Source organism: Pteronotus mesoamericanus, unplaced genomic scaffold (assembly GCF_021234165.1).
Source record: "Pteronotus mesoamericanus isolate MK-2021 breed Mesoamerican mustached bat unplaced genomic scaffold, CSHL_Meso_final contig_50, whole genome shotgun sequence".
NCBI lineage: Eukaryota > Metazoa > Chordata > Mammalia > Chiroptera > Mormoopidae > Pteronotus > Pteronotus mesoamericanus.
In genome coordinates, this window is record NW_026555186.1 from 33,805,699 (window position 1) to 33,825,917 (window position 20,219).

The window sequence follows — 20,219 nt, forward strand, 5'->3', positions numbered from 1 at the left end:
CAAAAATAACAATAACTACCATATTTTGCTCTGTGTAGTATGCTCCTGTGTATAAATGCACACCCACATTTTGGGCCTAAACTTTCAGGAAAAATATCTCTTGTTTTAATTTTTAATTCCATTTTTTATTTATTTATATTTAGAAACAAAGCTGATTATGGTGTTGCAAGGTATTATTTTGCATATAGATATCATTATTGCTTTCCAGAGTTACACTTTTAACACATAAGCAAAAATAAAAGAATTAAAAACATTTATATAGATATGGAATGAATGTTACCCATGTATAATGTGCATCCTTATTTTTCCCTCAAAAATTTTAGCAAAAAGGTGCACACTATACACGGAAAAATACAGTAATATTTATTTGATAACTGTGTGCTAGGTGCTGTCTTAAGTACTTAAGTTTCATTAATTCATGTAATATTCACCACAACTCTATGATGTAGGGTTCTATTTCTGTCCATATCTATTAATGTTGAACACATGAATAAAGATGCACTTCAGTGAGGTTTGACTGTTTGTTCAGAATTTATGCATAGTAACACACTAGAGATATAACGGTAAAGCTCTGTTAGGGCAGGGGTTCGGTTAATGATACCTCCCCACTACCTTTCAGCATGAATCTGAAGGTCAAATGAGATCATGTGAATGAAAACACTATCTCAGTAGGACACACTAGGAATATGATGAGCTGTTATGTTTAGAGCACTATTTTCCCCAGGTTTTCGGCTAAATCTTGGAAACCTATTCCTTGGAAAGAAGTTCTGTTTATGAAATTTTCAACTCTGGAGTGTTTTCTTTCCTCACAATTCTTCTGGAAATGAGGATAGCCCATATCTTTCTATGTGTTAACTCAGCAAATCTTCTTTCCTTCTATTTAGTAATCAATAAGATGATTTTGGAGGGAAATAACACAATTGGAAAATCAGGTTTTAAAAGCAGCTTATTAATTTGATATATACATGTGTTTGTATTCTATCATATTTTATATTATTAATCATTGAAAATTTAATTTCCCACTCACTCAAGTATTTACTTGTTTTTTACAATTTAATCATTTACATCTGCCGATTTAGAATATGGTAGTTGGCCACTCTGTTTTTTCAAAAAGAACCTGTTTTCATACTTATACCTGTTCCTTAAAAATTCTGAACAATTTATTGCTTTCTTTCTAATTTAAACCTTAACGTATTTGAAACATGTGTGTGCTTAAGTCACAAGGAGAATGTAATTTATCTGATTCAAATATCTAATTCTTGAAGATTTTTGGTAACTGAAGTTTAAACTTCTTTGGTGTCAAATTAGTAACATAAAATGCATGTGCAATTGCTATATATTTACTTTGGTCATCATGAGCAAACCTCATTTTTTACACAACTTTAATTTTATCATAATGTTTATCTTAGTTGCAAAAGTAAACACAGTGGTGGTTTTAAACCGAGATAGGTTTTTATTAGCTTCACTCTGTGTTTACCTAACTGTTCAGGCTGCGGCTCTCACTTTCCTTTCTGCATGTTTTGATTAATGGCCCCTTGGACTCGTTCCAGAATATACTGATTATGGTCAATGCACTTCAAAGATGATTTATTAATTGTGTTTGTGACTCAAGTAATTAAGTAAAGACTGATTATATGCATTATTATATGTTTGCCAATAAAATCAGCAGTTACACTTTAAGATAAAGTTTGAGGAATTTTTTTTAACTATATAGAAAGGACAGAATAATAATATTGTTCAAAAGTATATTCAATATTAACTACAGCTTTATGGCCTTTTAAAACATGATTATTAAATGTATTAGAGGCTTAGTCTTAAAATTACATGTACTTTAAGTTTTATTTTAACACAATTTCAAAATAATATGTTTCAACTGAAGCTACATACATGTTTAAATAAAGTATTTCAATTTTTATAGCTTACCCTGGGAGCAACCCTTACTATAATTCCTTCAGACTATTATATGCATTTAGATTCCAAATTACTGACAGACTTGAATTTCTTTGTGATAAAATTTTAATAGAAAGCTGTTATAATTTTTCTGAGTTTTAGACAAAGGGATTTTATCATAAATTTTATATGTATTATGCCCCTAACATTTGAAAGGCTTTCTTACATAAAATTTTTCTAAATTTGGCCTGAAAATAGTTATTGTTTCAGACATTTTAAGTACCTCACCAATATATAATAATGTATAAATATTCATTATACCTGGTCAGATGGGTTATTAATCAAAGAAAATGACTTCCTGCTTATAATATATGGTTCAATATTGAAAGAAAAAAAGGTATATTTACTTTTTTATTATTTGGTATGCTATATTCAAAATTTACATTTTAACTGTGAAATTCTAGAACTTAATTAATCTACTTTGATATACAAGCAAATGTGAAATAAGTATTTGATTTGTATTAAAACATCATGAAATGAAATAAAATATTTTGTCACAATAGAACTGAAGACTATTGTTTCATGTTTTCAGCTTGTGTGAAAATATAAACTAGTTATATCAAAATAAGAAGATATAAACCTCACAAGTAACTGAGATGTTGGCTAATGGAGTAAAGAAATCAAATATGAGAATAAAAAACAAAAAGTCTTTATTTGGAGCAAAAAGTCCAAATAAATAAAATTAAAAATGTATAATTACCCATTAGTATTATTCAAAGATTTTGTTTGTTTTTGGAAAATGATTACTAACGGATAAAAATAGACAGACATACCTGGTTAAACATCATTATTCAAAAGTGTTTTTCAGTAAAATTTTAGGACATATACATTGTTTAATTAAAAATCTTTTACAATAATTTGTTTCTAAACAATTCCTAAACTTCTAACTTTTGTAGCTCAAATTCATGGGTGATACTTTTAAAAATGTTACTTTCATAACAAATGAAGATAAGTTATCAGTATATTGAGTGAAGTAATGTTGACTGCTTTGTCCTGAATATAGCACTTCTAGAAATACAGAATAAAGAACTTGTCACAGGGTGTGTTTTCAGCAACTTAGAATATGAAATAAAACAATGAAAGAAGATTAATCAATAACTCACATTTATCTTTTCCTTTTTGGCCACAATATATTTTCTTACAAATTATATTTAATATGTATAAACCAAAGTGTGCCAAAATCCATATTAGGTCCGAAAACTGTGAAACTAGAGGCAGAAGAGTTGATATTCCATTTGGAGGACTGTGGAATAAGGGCATGTGATATGATCAGAGAAAGCTGAATAGCCTGAGGCACTGAGTTGGGCTTTGTAGAAGAATGGGCGTTTCTAGAGACATAAACTAAAGAAAGATAATGCAGAGACTAATAATGGAACCCAGTCTCCTGACTACTTTCCATTTTAGTAGTAGAACCCCCTTTCTGCCACCAGTTTTTAATAGAGCAAGTGGCTGCTGCCCTAAAGGCTCCACTTCCCAGCCGCACGCCATAGCAGTGAGATAGGTTCCAGTGACAAAGTTCTTGCCAGTGGGATGTGAATGGAAATGATATGTACAATTTTACGATCTTGCCCTCAAAATGATTGTACATACATTATCCTGTCTTCCTCCCTTCTCAGCCCATCTTCTGCCTAGCATTTAAGGAAAACATCCTAGGAGATGGCAAAGCAATGAGAGATGAAGAATCAGTGGCCATGGACATTCTCATGGAGCAGAGCCACATATCTCTACCATAGACTACCCAACTACCTACAGACTATGTCTAGCTTTATTGAACCATGGTGCTTTTTGAGTCTCTTCGTTACAGAACCTGAGATATCCCCTAATTAAAAAGAAGGGCCCTCCTTGGAGTAACAGAGTGCATAAGTAAATGCATGGAAGAAATAGGGAACCAGTGACCATACTGTGAATGCGTAGAGGTGTGAATAAAGCTGGCACGGTGGATGGGATGCAGGTCACAAGGGACTTAAATGCTAAGATGATGCATTTGAACTTCTTTCATGAATTCAACAAGGAACTGTTAAAGATTTTGAGCAAAGAATGGCAAAAGGAACGTTTTAGGAAAATTTCTCTGGAAACTATATATTTGATGGAGGGAATATATTCAGACTGGCAGTGAAAATAGGATATTACAGATGTCCAGGAACAGTTGTCTGAAGAAGGATAGTGACTGTAAGTGTAGGTGTGATTAGAAAGGAAAGGAAGGGATGGATTGAGAAACACTTAAGGTTGCTGTCCGCTTACCACCAAGTGATCTAGGATGCCTCATCAGTTATTAAAACTATTTGTTAAACTTTGTCTTTATCAAAGTAAATCATCTGTCTCACTTTAGAAATGAGACTACCACAAAAGCTGGATAAATAAAACTTGGTAGTCATAAGCCTTGACTTCCCAAAAGACTAGAAAAGTTTCCTTTTACCAGCTGGCATATTTATATACTCAAGTATATAGATATATACAACATTAAATTTATGTTATTTTACTTCTTTTCATTTATTTATTTTAATCAGTAAGATATCTCCAAATCATACTTTAAGAAAAGTTGTCCATCTGAAAGATGTACTATGACTGAAAACCTTCCTTCATATAAGGGTTCTTGTTAGCTCCACCCATAAGAAACATTCCTTCGGAACATATATTTTTATTTTATTTCAGTCTGAAGTTATGGGACTTCTCTTGCTTAGAGATATACGATATTCTACTTACAGACTACAGAGAAAATCAACTTTTTCACTGTCAAAATTTGTTATGGGTTTTAGAGCTTATTTTACAAGTGTTTTGCCTAAGACAAAAATATATGACTGTAAAATTTTCAGACTGTAGGGGATAAAACAGGAATTGTATTCACGAATGCATTTGGCAAACTAATGAAGTTATGAGATAATGGTATAAAACCAAACAGACCTATATATCCCTATTTCAAGGAAACCAAGAAAATAATATATTTTTTATTTATTGAGAGAGTTTTATATTTTTTGGTTAAGGAATAAATGGTACCATACACCTATAAAGCATAGAAACTGTTAAACAGATTGCATCTATTCTAACTGCTATGTGTGCAACTAAGACAAATGAAAATCTTAATATTTTACCAAATAATAAGATGGACTTTCAGGTCTAAAAGATGGTTTTGGGGTGTTATATATCAACTGTTAAGTATATACACCAATAACTTCTAACAGAGTAAAATAATTGAGCATAGGAAAGAAAGTTTAGCATTGCAGATTGTCATTTGACATGGTTATAGGCCTCTGTCTTTTTTATCTTTCCCTTAATATAATAATGAAGTGCCTACTATGTGCCAAACACTCTGGTGCTGGGGCTATAGCACCAAACAAGAAAGACCAGGTACCCCCTCTCCACAAGAATATGCTGCAGCTGCAGAAGCGGATGAATAAATAATTACAATGTGACAATGAGGCCACATGATATACTCATAATGGTTTCAGGTGCGTTTGGAATGCCTAACGAAAGTGAATGCTAGAGGTGACCACAAATAACACAAAATAAAAATGATTACCTTTTTTTAATTAACCAAGGATGGACACACAGATAAGTGACTACAAATGAGAATACATACACATACATTAGATAGAGTTCAAAACTTAACCTCCAAAATTGGGAATTCGATGCAAATGACAGTTGCAAGAAAGACAGGATTCTACAGCTAGCGTGATACCTGCCATATACTAGGTATTCTGTAATTGTCAAGTAAATGAAGTCGTAAGTTGATCTCATCTAGAATGAGATAAAGTATTAAGTGGCTCTCACCCATCTGAGTCTTTCCCTTCTTTTTAAGTGGTACTACTAAACCTGAAATTAAGAGGCATCTTATTTTCTCCCTTTCTCTCTCCCACACATCTAGGTTATTTGCTGGTCTCACACTTTCTTCCTCTAAATATTTCTCAGAACCTAATCACTTGTTGCTCCCTTCTACTGCCCTAGCCCAGTGTAAGCCACAACCGTCTTTCACTACATTACTGCAGTCTGCTCCCTTTTGATCTCCTCATTTCACTTCTTAGCCCTCTAGTCCTCTAATCCATTCTCCACATAGCGAATTTCTGAAAAAACAAATTAGGTTATGTCTTTATACATCTCCTTATTCTCACAACGTTCTGTCCTTTCCCTAAAATATTGCAATGTCTTCCCATTGTACTTAAAATCTAAACAAACCACCAGGGTTACATGCTCTGAATGACCTTGCCTTCCATCCTTTAATTCCTGTGAATGAGAATCTACTATATGTGCCTGTGTTCCCCAAATCTTTGTTAAACAAATGAATAAATTGCCTGGTCAGTTTTAAGGGGCAGGGGCAAAGTCAATCAGATAAGGGGAGAAGTAGCCAGAGAAGGCTTTATGCTCAAGGGAGGTTTTTGTTTGCTTGCTTATTTAATATAGGAGGTAAGAGAGTATGTTTTTGGTAATAATTAAGTCAAGTAGAAAATATGATGTTGACCAAGTTACCCAACATTTCTTGGCCTTAGATCTCTCTAGAAAATGAGGGACTGAAGCAGATAAAATTATCTTGATTTACTTCATATGTAGAAAAAACATCATACTATTATTGTTTAGTGTGTAGATTCTAATGTTCAACTGCTTAGGTCTGTGTTTTAGCTTCACAACTTAGTACCTATCAGATTTTGGATATCCCTCTTAACCTCTCTGTGCTTTAGGTTGCTTATCAATACAAACAATAATCCAGATAGTACCTACCTGGATTTGTAAGAATTATGAGATAGTGCACGTTAAATCCTTAGCAAAATGCCGGGCACATAAATAGCATTCAGTACATGTTACTATTTTTGTACTGTTTATTATTGGTATTTTTATTATTTCATTTCTAAGTCGCTATTGGCTCTGAGTGAATCTTATAATTATATCATGTCCTCTTTCAATTTTCTCCATATACTCTATAATTTCTATAATATTGTTATAAAAGACCATAATTTCTATGAATGAGCCAGTAGAAAGTCCCATATTTAAAACAGGATTCTTTGGACAAGACAGTTTTTCTAATAAAAAATATATTCAGTAAGTATTATATTTGAAGGCCTATCATTAGCCAGGCTTTAAGTGATACAATAGTGAACAAAACAAAGCCCCTGTTCTAATGGAGCTAAAGTCTTCATCCAAAAAAAAAGAGAAATCTTGAACTCATCACAGATTTCAATTCTTCAAAGTCCCACAGCATATGTGTTTCCAGTTTAGAAAAACATGTTTTTAAAAAAAATAAAAATGTCCCACAAAACATATATGTAAATATATATGGTCACATATTTTGGATTAGATAACTACATATTAGATATATGTAAAATATGTGGTCACATATTTTAGATTAGATAATACATTCTATTCCAATGCTAACATAATAATTACCTGAAACAAGTGGACAAAATAAAAAGAAAATAATAGGAGAATAAAAACTATTGTCTGGTACTTTAGATTATCCACATTAGTGCTTCCCTTTCTGCTTGGAATACAAATGGGAATGTAAAGAGTAATAAATTTAAGAGTGTAGGAGTAAATCAGTAATCAATGATACACCTAAAATTCAGAGTAAATGAGTCATTGGATTGGATGACTTATCATTATAAATTATTTGAAATGTAGAATAGTTGTCAATAATCTTAAAGTTTAAAGAAAAACATGAGATAGTAGAAAATTAAAATAAATAATATAAATGCCAAGAGAAACAAGAATTCAATGGTTCAGATAACTTTAACCAAAAGAAAATTTCAGTTGGGTTCACTGAAAAAAACAAGGTATAATAGTGGCTCTGAAATATAATCCAGGAATGCATTTAAGTCACTGGTTGATTAAATAAACTAAATAAAATTCCTTCTGTTTTCCTACATGTAGTCTGTGTACAATTTATATTTTAAAAGTTGTTTTATTGAGTTGTATACTCAAAACCCGTATGGTTTTGCAAGCCGACGTCACCCTAATAAATTCAATTTGAAAATTGTATCATATTATGTAGAAATTCTCTTTTTACCAATCTGCCTTGCTAGCTCCTTCAGAAAAAAGAGTGATATAGTGCTGGTAATCAATAACTGTGAACCTGAATTCTGAGATTAATTTAAACATAAGTTGTAAATGATATCGCACACCAGTGACTAGATAACCTTAAGATTATAGTAAGAGGATGATTTCTAAACTAATGACAGCAAATGTAAATCATGAAAAATAATTGTTAATAACAAACCTCTCAAGGATGATCTGACAGATATTCACAACAGCCCAGACAACCAAAAAATAAACTTTTAACCTTTATATATTATCATTTGAGACTTTTTCTTTCCTTTCCTTTCCTCCTTCCCTTCCTTTTTTCTTTTTCCATCTTCCCCTTCTTCCTCCTTTATTTAAAAGCTAATGCTTTAATTGAATGCCCATTAAACCCAGTAATATTTATCCACTGGCCTTACTTCTGCCTTTTGTATTTTATCTACACAATAAGTTTTCTACATAAAGTCATTCGTATAGTCATATTCTAAGTGCATATAAGTTATGCATATTGAACAGTCTTCATTCCCCTCTTTGACCACAAAAAAGGGGCAAGGGAGAAAGATAGAAGAAAAGAGCAATTTGAATAGTTCTGGAGATTCTATTCAAACATGTTCCTGGGAGTGAGTATGAAACAGGAAACATATTTTCTTACCTGTACCTGTCTGAGTTCCCATTATTCTTCCATAACATAAGCAGAATATTTAAAGATAGACTGTTTCCATACTACATGGCTACTACACATAAGGCAACTACTTTTACTTTCCACTGTTTGATGGAAAACAAATAGCCATTTATCAAAAACAGGAGGAAAACCTTGTGATTCTGAACCAATGAAATTGGTATATTATGCTGGAGTATGTTTTCCTAAGGATATTCCAGCATAGTTTGATTTTAGCATTCAGACCTACCATTAGAATCCGAACCCTACAGAAGATATCACTCCATTAAATACAGAGACAGTTCCATCCTCTGAGTGTTTTCTTCCACAAGGTAAAAGAACCTAAGTTTTTCAACATTCCCTAATATAATGGAGTTTCACAGGATCGGTCTCTTGGTTGCTTTTCACTGAATGTATATTCATTGTTCCATTAAAGTCATGTCTCCAGAGCCTGCTTATATCTCAGATGCGGGGAACAATGGGACAACACACTTCTACTGTTAATGTGGGTGTTCCCTTGTGGTCACACCTTTCATTCCTGAGATATTACTAATTTATTTTGAAAACCTACAAAAAAAGATAAGCACAAAGGCCCTGACTTTTCCAAACTCCAGTCATGCATACGTCACCGTTCGGGTTTGCATTGTTTCCGACTTTCACCACTTATCTCCTCAGTTTTTGCCACTTTTTAGTAACACTTGTACTATGAGTTAATTATTCATTGAATTACTGCACTTTTTAAATTAAACAAGCTTATTTAAAGAAGAAGCTACCCTTTCTTAAATAGAAAACTAGTATCACTTAAAAGTAAACAAAATTTAATGTAATATAAAGTTAATAAATACAAAAAATATAATATTGTTACCTGAAGACTGAACCTAAGTTCTTCCTCTCTGTCCCCCTCTCTCTCTATTAAAACACCTACTAGCCATCAGCCCATTGAAAGAGATAACACACATTTTTAAAAAAATTTTTTTATTGTTCAAATAGCAGAAAACAAAAGAGCTACTACCCTTTGGACAGAATGGATGGAACTGGAGGGCATTATGCTACGTGAAATAAGCCAGAGGGTGAAGGACAAATACCATATGATCTCACCTATACGAGAGCATGAATTTTATAGCAGCTGCTACTGTTTCTCAGTCAGGACTTACCATGCAGTAACTGTCGATCTAAGGGCATTAATTAGAGTAAGAGTTAGATAAAGGAGGCAGATACAGATTTAACAGTTAGTTGCTGTATGATTTGGAGCATGCTACTTAATCACTCTGGCGCTCAATATTCTAATTTCTAAAATGGGAATAGTAATACCCGCCTTATTAAAAATTAATGAAGTGACAAAGATAATGTGCCAGGAAAATAGTAAATGTTCAATATTGGTTACTTCTGCTTTTGTTCTTATTCATTTCATTTTCCCCTTCCACCATCCCAGCTGTCTTAAGTTTGAATACAAATTGTCTTCCAAGTCAAGTTAATTACTCTTGGTAAAATTATACTATGAAAGCATTTAACTTATATTTCATTATGTTTAATAATTTATAATCTAATGACTTCCCTTCATCAAAAATTCCAGAATAATTAGAAAGTGGCCAAAGATGAATTTAGAAGTGTTATGTATATAATATTGGGACTTGCTGATACTATGTGTCTTGTGCATACTCAAATGATAAATATCTTTTGATGCATATTTTCTGAGTACCCAGCGTGAACCAGGCACTGATCTGGGCACAGATCCAGGCACAGAGGGTGAGCAAAGCAATTGACATTACATTCTAGTTGTGCAAAACAAGCAAAAGATAAAAATAAACAATGCATATGAGATAATAATCAAGAGATAAGCAGATAATTTAAAGACAGTGATATGATGGTTCCTCTTTTTATGGAGTAGTCTAGGAAGGTTTCTGTACAGAATTGATATTTAAAGAGAATCCAGATAACAACAGACCTCTATACAAAGACCAGGAGAAACAAGTGATGCAAAGGGCCTCAGGTGAGCCAAACCTGGAATGCTGAAGAAATAGAATAGTGGGAAAGAGAGGGAACGATACATGGTGTAAATGGGCGGTCATTAAACCGGACAGGGTCAGATCACACAGGGCTGTGAGGGCCAATGTTCAAATTTCATTCAAGGTGTAATGGTGGATTTTAAGGAGAGAACTAACATGGTCTGATGTTTGCTTTACATGATTGCTAGGATCACTATGGAAAATAAAAGTGGTTTTGGGGCGGGGGGAGGGTAGTGAGAACAACGAGATCAGGTAGGAGGTTTTACAGTAGTCCCAGTGGAAGCCGCTGGTGGCTAAAGCTACGTAGGGAAATAGTGAGGAGATCCTAGACCCTGGGTATATTTTAGCAGTAAAGTTGCCAGGATTTGCTGTTGGGTTTCACTTGGAAGAATATGGGAAAAAGGGGAGTCAGGAGGATTTATATGTTTTTGGCTTGAGAAACTAGGTGAGTGGTGCAGTTTTCAGACATGGGAAGGATAGAGAAAGAAGCAGTTTGCAGAGCAGAAAAATGAGCAAGTTCTGTTTGGGCTAGGTTAAGTTTAAAATACTTAGCAAACATCAAAGCAGAGATAGTAAGATATATGAGTCTGGAGTTTCTGGAAGAAGTGAAGTCTGGAGATAAAGATTTGAGAGTCCTAAACATTTGGAATTTATGGTTATGATCTTAAAGTGAGAACAGTCAGCAATGGGTGGGTGTTTCTCTTCAGCAGTGCTTGAGTGGGTCCTAATGTGTAGCTTAAACAGCAAATGCATTAACGGTAAAAAGACAGATATTATTGTACTGTCACAGTTCCAGGCTTTGTTCTTTAATAGATTAGAACATCTGTGGAAAAATGAATTCAGTCCATTTTTTATTGTTTTATGGATTATACTTGAATTTAATAGCCAGGAGATTGCTTTCTGGGCTCTCAAAACTCTGAACAATTTAATTATCTGTTCCTGGAGACTTTAGTATTCTATCAGAACTGGATTTTAAAATATATACAGTATTGGGGGGGTGAGTTCCAAAAGGACATAATTACTTTATTTAAATCATACTTTAAATTGAGCTGTTCTCTTCATGTATAAGTACTGAATCAGAACAATGTAGGGGGAAGCCTTTTAAGTCATAGATTCTAACTTCACTCCCACTAGCCAGGTAAAGAAAACAAATATACATGAAACCATAATAGAGCAATTATTTGGGTGACTATGATAGTCATTAGTTTTGTTCACTAAATATTTCCAGCTCTCTGCATTCTGGGCACATGGTAAAACTGAACTTCATAGATAAATTCGAGTGAGGCTATGAGACTAGTTTTTAGCAACAAGTTTTGCAGAGAACTAACTTTCTCTCCGTACAGTGACTGACAATATTGGTAGCTGCCCTGTGGTCCTAGGTCATGGAATGAAGACAGTAAAGAGTAGATTCCCCAGGCTGCCCCTGACGGACATAGAGCACAAATGAGAAGTTAAAGCTTTTGGGGTATTTGCTACTGTGGGATAGCCTAACCTATCCCAATCGACAGACTTCAGAGACTTGCCCCACTGTAACATATTCTTACTACCATTATACCACTGATTAAAAAGTAGCCACAAGTCAACATGGGCTGAAAGTTCAATTACACTATCATGAAGTGGATCTTGACACCTTTACTGTAAGCAGAGTGGAGGGTCAGGGTAAACCTCTGTTCAGCTATATTATTACAAACTTAAAAATACAGGGTCTGGTAGAAATAACACATACTTGAGTATGGTTGGTAAGATAATAATATGGGTGTAATAATTTATAGTTTTAATTTGAACATTTCACCTAAAATGTCATATAGTGTACTTGAGTGTGACATTGTTATAGAATTATATGCTTATGATTTTGTAATAAAAGATTTTATAATAAAAAGGCATTATTTGAGCTGACCCTCTATATAACATTTCTAATGGTTAACAATTTGGAAGTTTTTCTATTCTTACCAATGTAATTTTATAATGCAGAAATGTTGAGACAACAATTTTTTAATAATTTTTCAAACAAATTAATATCTTGCGTAATTAATTTTCATCTTTTTCTGAAGCAGGAAGTGGGAGTAGATTTTATTATTCACAGAGCTATTGAACCAATGTCCTTTTATAAGCTCATCTTGGTCCATTAGACAAATGAAGTCCAGCTCCCATCCAGAAAGTTAAGAGAGAAAACACTCAGATTTGAGAGCACTTCACCCCACCAAATGACTTCACTTTCCATTTGACTAGCTTGTTGTTTGTGTCACTTATTCCTTGAACCAAGAAAATGTACGAATGAAATTAAAGCCGTAGTCTTCACTCCCACTAAGGATGTGGAGATTAACCGCAATGCAGTGATCTAGAAACTAATAAATTGAGCAATTTTTAGTCATAAAATTTTTGAGATGGGAATAGAGTAAGATAGTCCCATTCTTTTACTAAATACTTAATGACATCTTTATACAGTTTACTTTAAACTGGCATAAAATATTAGCCAAATGAAGAATGGTAGGAGGGGCTTTATTTGTGGTCAATGTCTATGCCCACTGTCTATCTCCTCATGATTTCTCTATCCTCTTTCCTGACGTTTATTTTAATGTAGTGTTTGCCTACACTACACGAATAGTATGTATAAGGAAAAAAATTCTGGTGTTCCAACCTAATGCTTTCAAAGAATCTCCCCCGGAACTTATTAATTATAAACTAAATAACATCCTGCTCAAAAAGATGTTACAGTACTGATATAGTTACAAGAATATTGAGCAAGAATGTTGGAGGCCTGAGTTCAAGGTCAGCTGTGTAATTTACTAAATTCTATGCCTTGTTTAACATCTTTCAAATCTGTCTCCTCCTTTCCAAGTCCCTGTCACTGCTTTGGTTTAAGTCCTTGTTACACAGCTTCCAGAGTGAGCCTTCCAAGATGTTAATTACTTCAAGTCTTCTAATGAGTCCTTAGACTTTTCAGGATAAAGTCCAAACCCCTTAGCTTAAGAGCCTTTCCGAAGCTGCCCCTTGCCTAACTCTCTAGACTTGAGGCTGTAAACTGGAAGTCTGTAAGCTGAATTCAGCCCACATATGTGTTTGTTCTGCTTTGTACCATGTTTTCTTACTAACATTTGATACCAACATTAATATCAAGATTGAGAGATTTCTGGGTTCTCTTGAAATTTTAAGGTTAGCTCTTCATATGGTAGCAATAGTCTCTACAGCATAAACAGTCAATATATGCCTTTAGAGAGGACATTTACTCTTTAATTTACTATAGTCCTTATCCATGAAGTATCACCCATTTATAGAACTTGTGGGCATTTGAATTCGCATCCCTCTCTGGCTTCTGCAGCCACTTTTTAATGTTCATTCTTTATAGCATTGAAATACTGAGTTCTTCTAAAGTTTCATGTTTATCCTTCCGTTGGTGCCCTCCTCCCTTTTCATTTCCTGACCTGATCGACCCACCCTCCTCCTTCAGAGTACAGGACAGTTGTTGCCTGCTTCAGAAAACTCATCCTAACTACCTTTGTCATGTACTCACACCACCTTGTTCTTTCGTAGCATCTGTCTCACTACATAGTATTTGTCGATTTATTTCCTGGTATCCTCCACTAAGCTATACACTTTTTGGGGACAAAGACAATGTATAATTTGTCTTTGTGTCACAATTTGGGCTCTAAGGAGCCACTGTGGGCCTCAGTATCATCATCGATAAAATGATGAACATAGGTAAGATAAGGTAAGATAAGATAAGATAAGATGTTTGCAAGGGTCTCTTTGTATTTGAAAATCTGCTCTATATTGTTCATTTTGGGGAATCTAGGGTCAGAGGCTGCCATGAACAGAGTTTAACAAAAGCTTAGCTACATGCTAAAGAAGACATGGTGTCCTGAGTGCCAAGTAAAAAAGTATTCCCATTCAAAGGAAACTATATGCTTTGTTAATCATTTCTATATAGAAGCTGACTGCTTGGGAGATTATTGTTCCAAGACAGCAAAAGGCTAATCTGTTAGGCTTCCAATGACATTTAATAGAAAGGAATTATTGGTGCTTCAAAGAGGGCATTTAATGGCAACCTATTTGGCATCGTAAGAAAGATGAGGAAATATGTCAAAAATAAATAGAATCTGATTCAAATGCTACAAATGGTGTCAGTTACATTTAAAAAGCAGAAAAGAAAATGTTTACCTTCTGCCAGTATCCCTAGTTTGTGGGGAGGTGATCCTTAAAATCAGTTGGCATGAAAATGATTGCCTTAAAACCATATGACACCGAGATCCTGCCTGCAGGGATTTATCCTGAAGAAATAATCATGAGTGTACACAAAGATCTGAATGGTATTCATAGTAGGAAAAAATTCAAATGTCCAATATTAGAAAATTTTTTAAGTCAATGAATGGTTTTAAAACAGTACTTCTTAGAGTATGGGGTTCCCTAAGAGTTATGTCGATAACCACCTGAGAAAAAACCCCACACTTCATCACCACCTCAATCAGAATAGTTTTATTTTTATTTCTTGTACATATTAAGGTTACATGTGAGAATAAAAAGGTTTTCCCATAAAAATCAAAATTTGAAAACCAGTGGATTCAATAAATTATAGGAATTTGTACAGTACAGATGGAAACATGTTAACAGCTCATGTGTTTTTGGGGTCGTGACTGCAAGTCATTCTTTTTCTTAGTTGGACTTACCTCTATTTTCTACATTGTCTACAGATATCATGTAATTATTTCTGTACCCAGACAAAAAATAGTTTTTGAAAAAAATTGTCGATGGTGATAAATAGTCCACAAGTCACTGTAAGTTTCCTTGCTTACCATTTGAGGCATAGGTTTTCTAAGTCTGCTGTCATGATGAATTTTTCCCCATGAAATACCATAAATTGTAGGGAACATTGAAGATACTGTCCATTCTCCTCATTTTATTTTTGAAGAAACTATAACCAAAATGTTTCAGTATATTAAGGTGAGTGCTCGGGGTCTGTGGTCTTCTGATTTCATGGGCTGTTCTGCTATCCACCCAGTTTGTAAAATGGATAGTCATAATCTTCATTTTTCTCACTCATGTCCACCTAGTTGGAACTTGTGCTACTTCCTACTTTTTCCTGTGAGTGAAAACTAATTTTTTTGAAGTGCTTATGGTCAAAATTTCTCTATTTAGAAAAATTGGCACAAACGAGAGCATTAAAACAGGTCCTAAAACTGTCATGACTAATCTGATTTATAAAATTAATGTTTTATAATCTACTTTATCCACTAATTTGTTAAGTGTGTATTTTCACTCAGATTTTTAATTTGGAGTTGAACTAAATTGACCTCTAATAATTCTTACAGTTTGCCCTCGCTTTTGGCATCTAAAAGGTAGACATTAGATACATGTTCCATCTGCCCCACCTTCCTTCTCAGACATGAATGAATTTGGGAAGCGCTCTGTCTTAGGTGTAATTCAGGATCTTAACTCATCTCTGAGTTGTCTTGCTATGATCACATTGACACCCCCCACCACCAGAAAGCAATGGCTTTGTGTAATACTTTTTACATATTTGTATGTATGTCAGTACTTTCCAATGGTTCTTTTTTGGTTTATTGTTGAGAAGTGGAAATTGGGTAACCAGTGGAGCTTAGAAACTAAAGAAATAGTGTAAGGTAATGTATGTCAAATAAGAAAAATGGGAAGGTTCAGCAACATCACTTACTCTCCTTAAGTTTTCTACTAATCCCCAGCCCCAAAAAACAAAAGTGAATGACCAATAATTAAAAACAGTTATCTTTATTTAAGATGGAAGTAGTATCATTTTTTATTGATGATTCTATTCCTAAAAAAAAAGAACACTAGAAATGAAGGGCTTTATAGAGATTCCTGACCATTTTCCACAAGAATCTTAACGTCTTAATTTACTTAAAAGGCAAACCTCTCAGGCTTCTATCTTATAAAGAATATTTTGTTTAAAAAAATTGGTACTTCAACAGAAATTATTTATTCAGTTGTTTTAACTAAAATCCTTTGAACACCACATGTGGTAGATTTGTGGTAATTTTAAAAATATTTTTAAATGTCATAGTTTTGCAACCTCTTTTTGGATTTAATAATTCTAATTGTTTTAATACATCAGGGTTGCTGTTCATTCACTCTGGGAATCAAGTACAGAACCTCATCAATATAAAAATGGAATCGGATCGTTAAATCATCAATTTAATAACTTAAATTTATATGCAAACATATTTTCTCATGATTAAACCTTTGATATAGTATACCACTGTTTCCAATGAATCATTTAAAGCTAGGAATGACTGTGCCACTACCTAAAAGTTTTAATATTGAAATATTCTTAAGACTCTTCTTGGTTAAAATGTTAAGTTAAATACCTACAGTATATGTTTTTCAAATAGTCACACTACCTGATTTTATTTTTCAGATACTTGAGAAATAATATTCCACTTATATATAAAACTATACAGATTTTAAAATGTACACACACACTGCTTCATTTAGCTTTTACCCAAGACCTACAAGTGAGGCAGATGGAAGATTATTAAACAATGAGGATAGTGAAATTAGTGACATACCCCAAATTTCCTAGCTCCGCACAGGCCTAGATTCTGCTATGTGTCCATCATTATTTCTACTACTACGGAAGATTCTATAAACTATTGCCTACCCTAGAACACCTTATAGTTTAATAAAAGCAATTTGCAAAACTGGACATACATTATAATGGCAGTTAATAAAGAGTGGAATAGAACAGAAAAATGGTACATAAACAGTCCAAAAGGTTACATATAAACTGTTAATTCTGGCTCCCTCTGATGCGGGTGGAGGATGAAATTGAGGGGTGGGGAGTGAGCACCTCAGGGGATATTTTAGCCCAATCTGAAGTACGGTCTAAATACACTTACTTATGACTTGTAGGATTAAAAATGAAATAATTTTTAAAAACTGCATAGAGTTTATAGGTGGATTCTGGGTGTTACTGGACTATGCTAGGATAGAACAGGAATGGATAGACAGGTAAATGGTAGAGTTACTGCTGTTTTGTTAACAAAAACAGGTAAGTTCACTGTCTTTGGAATCACCATATTATATTTTTTTATGCTTTCGATCTACTAGTTGTCAGAAACAAAGGAATTAAAAGTGAGCATCTTTTCACTCATTCTAATTTGTTTGTAACTTTAGGGTATACATGGCAATCAAAGAAAAATTGGCTAACATGCTATATGTGCAGCAAATTAATGTCAATCAAAAGGGGGACTGTTTTATCACAATAACCTTGATAACTTAAAAGTAATAAATTCAGTTAAAAAATGAATATGTTCTTTAATACTGAGATATTAATATTAACATTTCAATATTAAAATGTTAATATTTTAAGAAATAGAATATTTCATTTAGTAGTGCAACAATTCTAAAAGTATACGCTATAGGTATTTAACTTAACATTTTAACCAAGCAGTGTCATAAGAATACTTCAGTATTACTTTTTTTTTATCCTGTTGGTAACTCCTTAGGGCCTTGTTCAGAGGGCGGAGGCATGGATGCGATTGCCTCTGCCTTCACTCCACCCTCCCGGAATGTGGCATCTGATGCACAAAAACGAAAAACATGACTTTTGACAGGAGCTTTTTACTCCCTTAAAGTTTGTTTGAATGAGAAGTGGAATTAGTCTAAGATGTCCCCTGCCCTTGGCATGTGTTCCTTTAGAGAAGCCAGACAGTCCAGCCCTTAATTCCTGGTTAGTAAGATAATATCCACCGCTGGGCGAGGTCCTGGAGATGGGGTAATTTGGCATAGCACATCTCTGACTGAAATCTAAATCTGCCTTCTGGGACCAGTGGACTATGAATTGGTCTGTCTGTGTGAGTGTCAGTTTCCTTTTCAACTAATCAAGTTCTTGTCTGAGATGTATAAATAAGCTTCCTGTTATAGTTCTCTGACCTTTCTGACTCACACATTGACTTCACTGTTTGACAGCTTGTTACCCTTATTCTGTGCCCAAAGCAACCAACAATGGTCCTCACCCTTGCTTAGTGGCTCTCTGAAGTGATGCTTCAAGATGTACTATTTATAATGCAGGAAATCATCTAAGTTTGTGATAACAATAGAATGATAGTAATAATATCAGCAGCCACCATTTATTTAACACCTACTTTGTTTCCACCATTACAATATATAGATTCTGTAGTCTTTTTATAACAATTTTGCAAGGCAGATCTTACTACCCTCCTTTGACACAAAAAGAAACTGAGGTACAGAGAGCCTTTCCCAAGCTTGCTTTCCCAAAGATACATGGTAAAGTAAGATTTATACTCGTGTTTAAATAGTATTCTCCAAAAAAAAACCTGCATGATAGCAAATTTCACTCTATAGTGGAAACAGACAATGAGATTCCAATGAATACATATTGCTATCAAAATCAGTTCTGTCAGCCCCTGTATTCGAAAGTGATCATGGGCTGCCCATGCCCTGGTCATTGATGTGCAGGGAGAGGAACTGCTGAAAGCATTTCCCCATGTTTGGAGGGTCCCCCCTGTCCCTTCTAAACCCTGGAGCTTTCGCACATGTTAAATAAATAAATAGGAAAAAAAATCAGTTCTGTCAAGCATCAGTTCCTTGTTAATTCTGTGGTTTGCTATAGATTAAGCAAACATGAATTAAATTCCTGAAAGATATTTGCTATTATTTTTTGTGGCATCTTCTGCTTGAAAGACTCCATATGATAAATGCTCTTTTTCAGATATTTATGCGATATTTCTCAGATATTGTCTGATTATCTGCTAGTCACATGAGTGCCTTATCCTGGAAATGGTTCAGAAAAATTGTGTACCACTGGCCTCTATTCTTTAGTAATTATAACAATATCAACATAATGACTGATTGGGGAAAGTGAAATGAGTTCTAGTCAGTAAAAATCATACCTTTGTTAAACGACAGATAAGAACTTGAGGCTTCATGGTCATGAGCTATACTGCCTACTAGCTATTTTGACCTTAGGCAAATTACTGAATATCACTAAACTTCATTTTCCTCCTCTGCTAAAGAATGTAACGAGAGGTCTTAGCTGATAGCTTTTTGGTTGTTTTCTCTTGTTTAAGTGTTGAATGAAATAATCCATATAAAACACATAGCATAGTACATGTTATATGATAATAAATGGATCTGTTCATGTAATTTTATTTGAAAATATCTTTTGAATTTATAGTTATGTAGCACAGTTTCTTAACACACTTGACACACTACAAAATGTATTTGTGTAATCATAAAATAGTGTATGGTTTTGTTGAAAGTTTGCTTTTTATTCTCAGCTAGAATGCAAGTTCATATTAATGTGTAGTATACATCTGAAACCTTTATGAAAAGGAATTTCTTAATTGGTAGTGGAAATGGATTAAGAACAGAATTCATTGTTTGGGACTTTTATCATGTGAAAATGTATTTTTTCATTGGTGCTTCGATCAGATGAGAATAAAATTTCAAACATCATCATTCCAATAATGTTAACCATCTCCTTGGTCCTGAATGCCAAAGACCTAAACATTGTGCCTGGCTTCACTGAGAAGCCTGAGGCAGAAGAGAACAAATGGAGTTGTATGTCAGTCAGGATTCTCCAGAGAAACAGAACCAAAAAGAAAATG

General features: G+C 33.9%; 1 protein-coding gene and 1 non-coding gene across 3 annotated transcripts in view; both read left to right on the plus strand.

Annotated features, from left to right (window-relative positions):
* XRCC4 (X-ray repair cross complementing 4) overlaps positions 1-20,219 on the plus strand; it is a 232,369-nt gene that overhangs the window by 164,538 nt on the left and 47,612 nt on the right. The window lies entirely within an intron of this gene.
* Positions 19,015-19,146, plus strand: LOC129074779 (small nucleolar RNA SNORA71). The gene has a single exon (XR_008529583.1). It is a non-coding gene; the product is annotated as a small nucleolar RNA SNORA71 (small nucleolar RNA).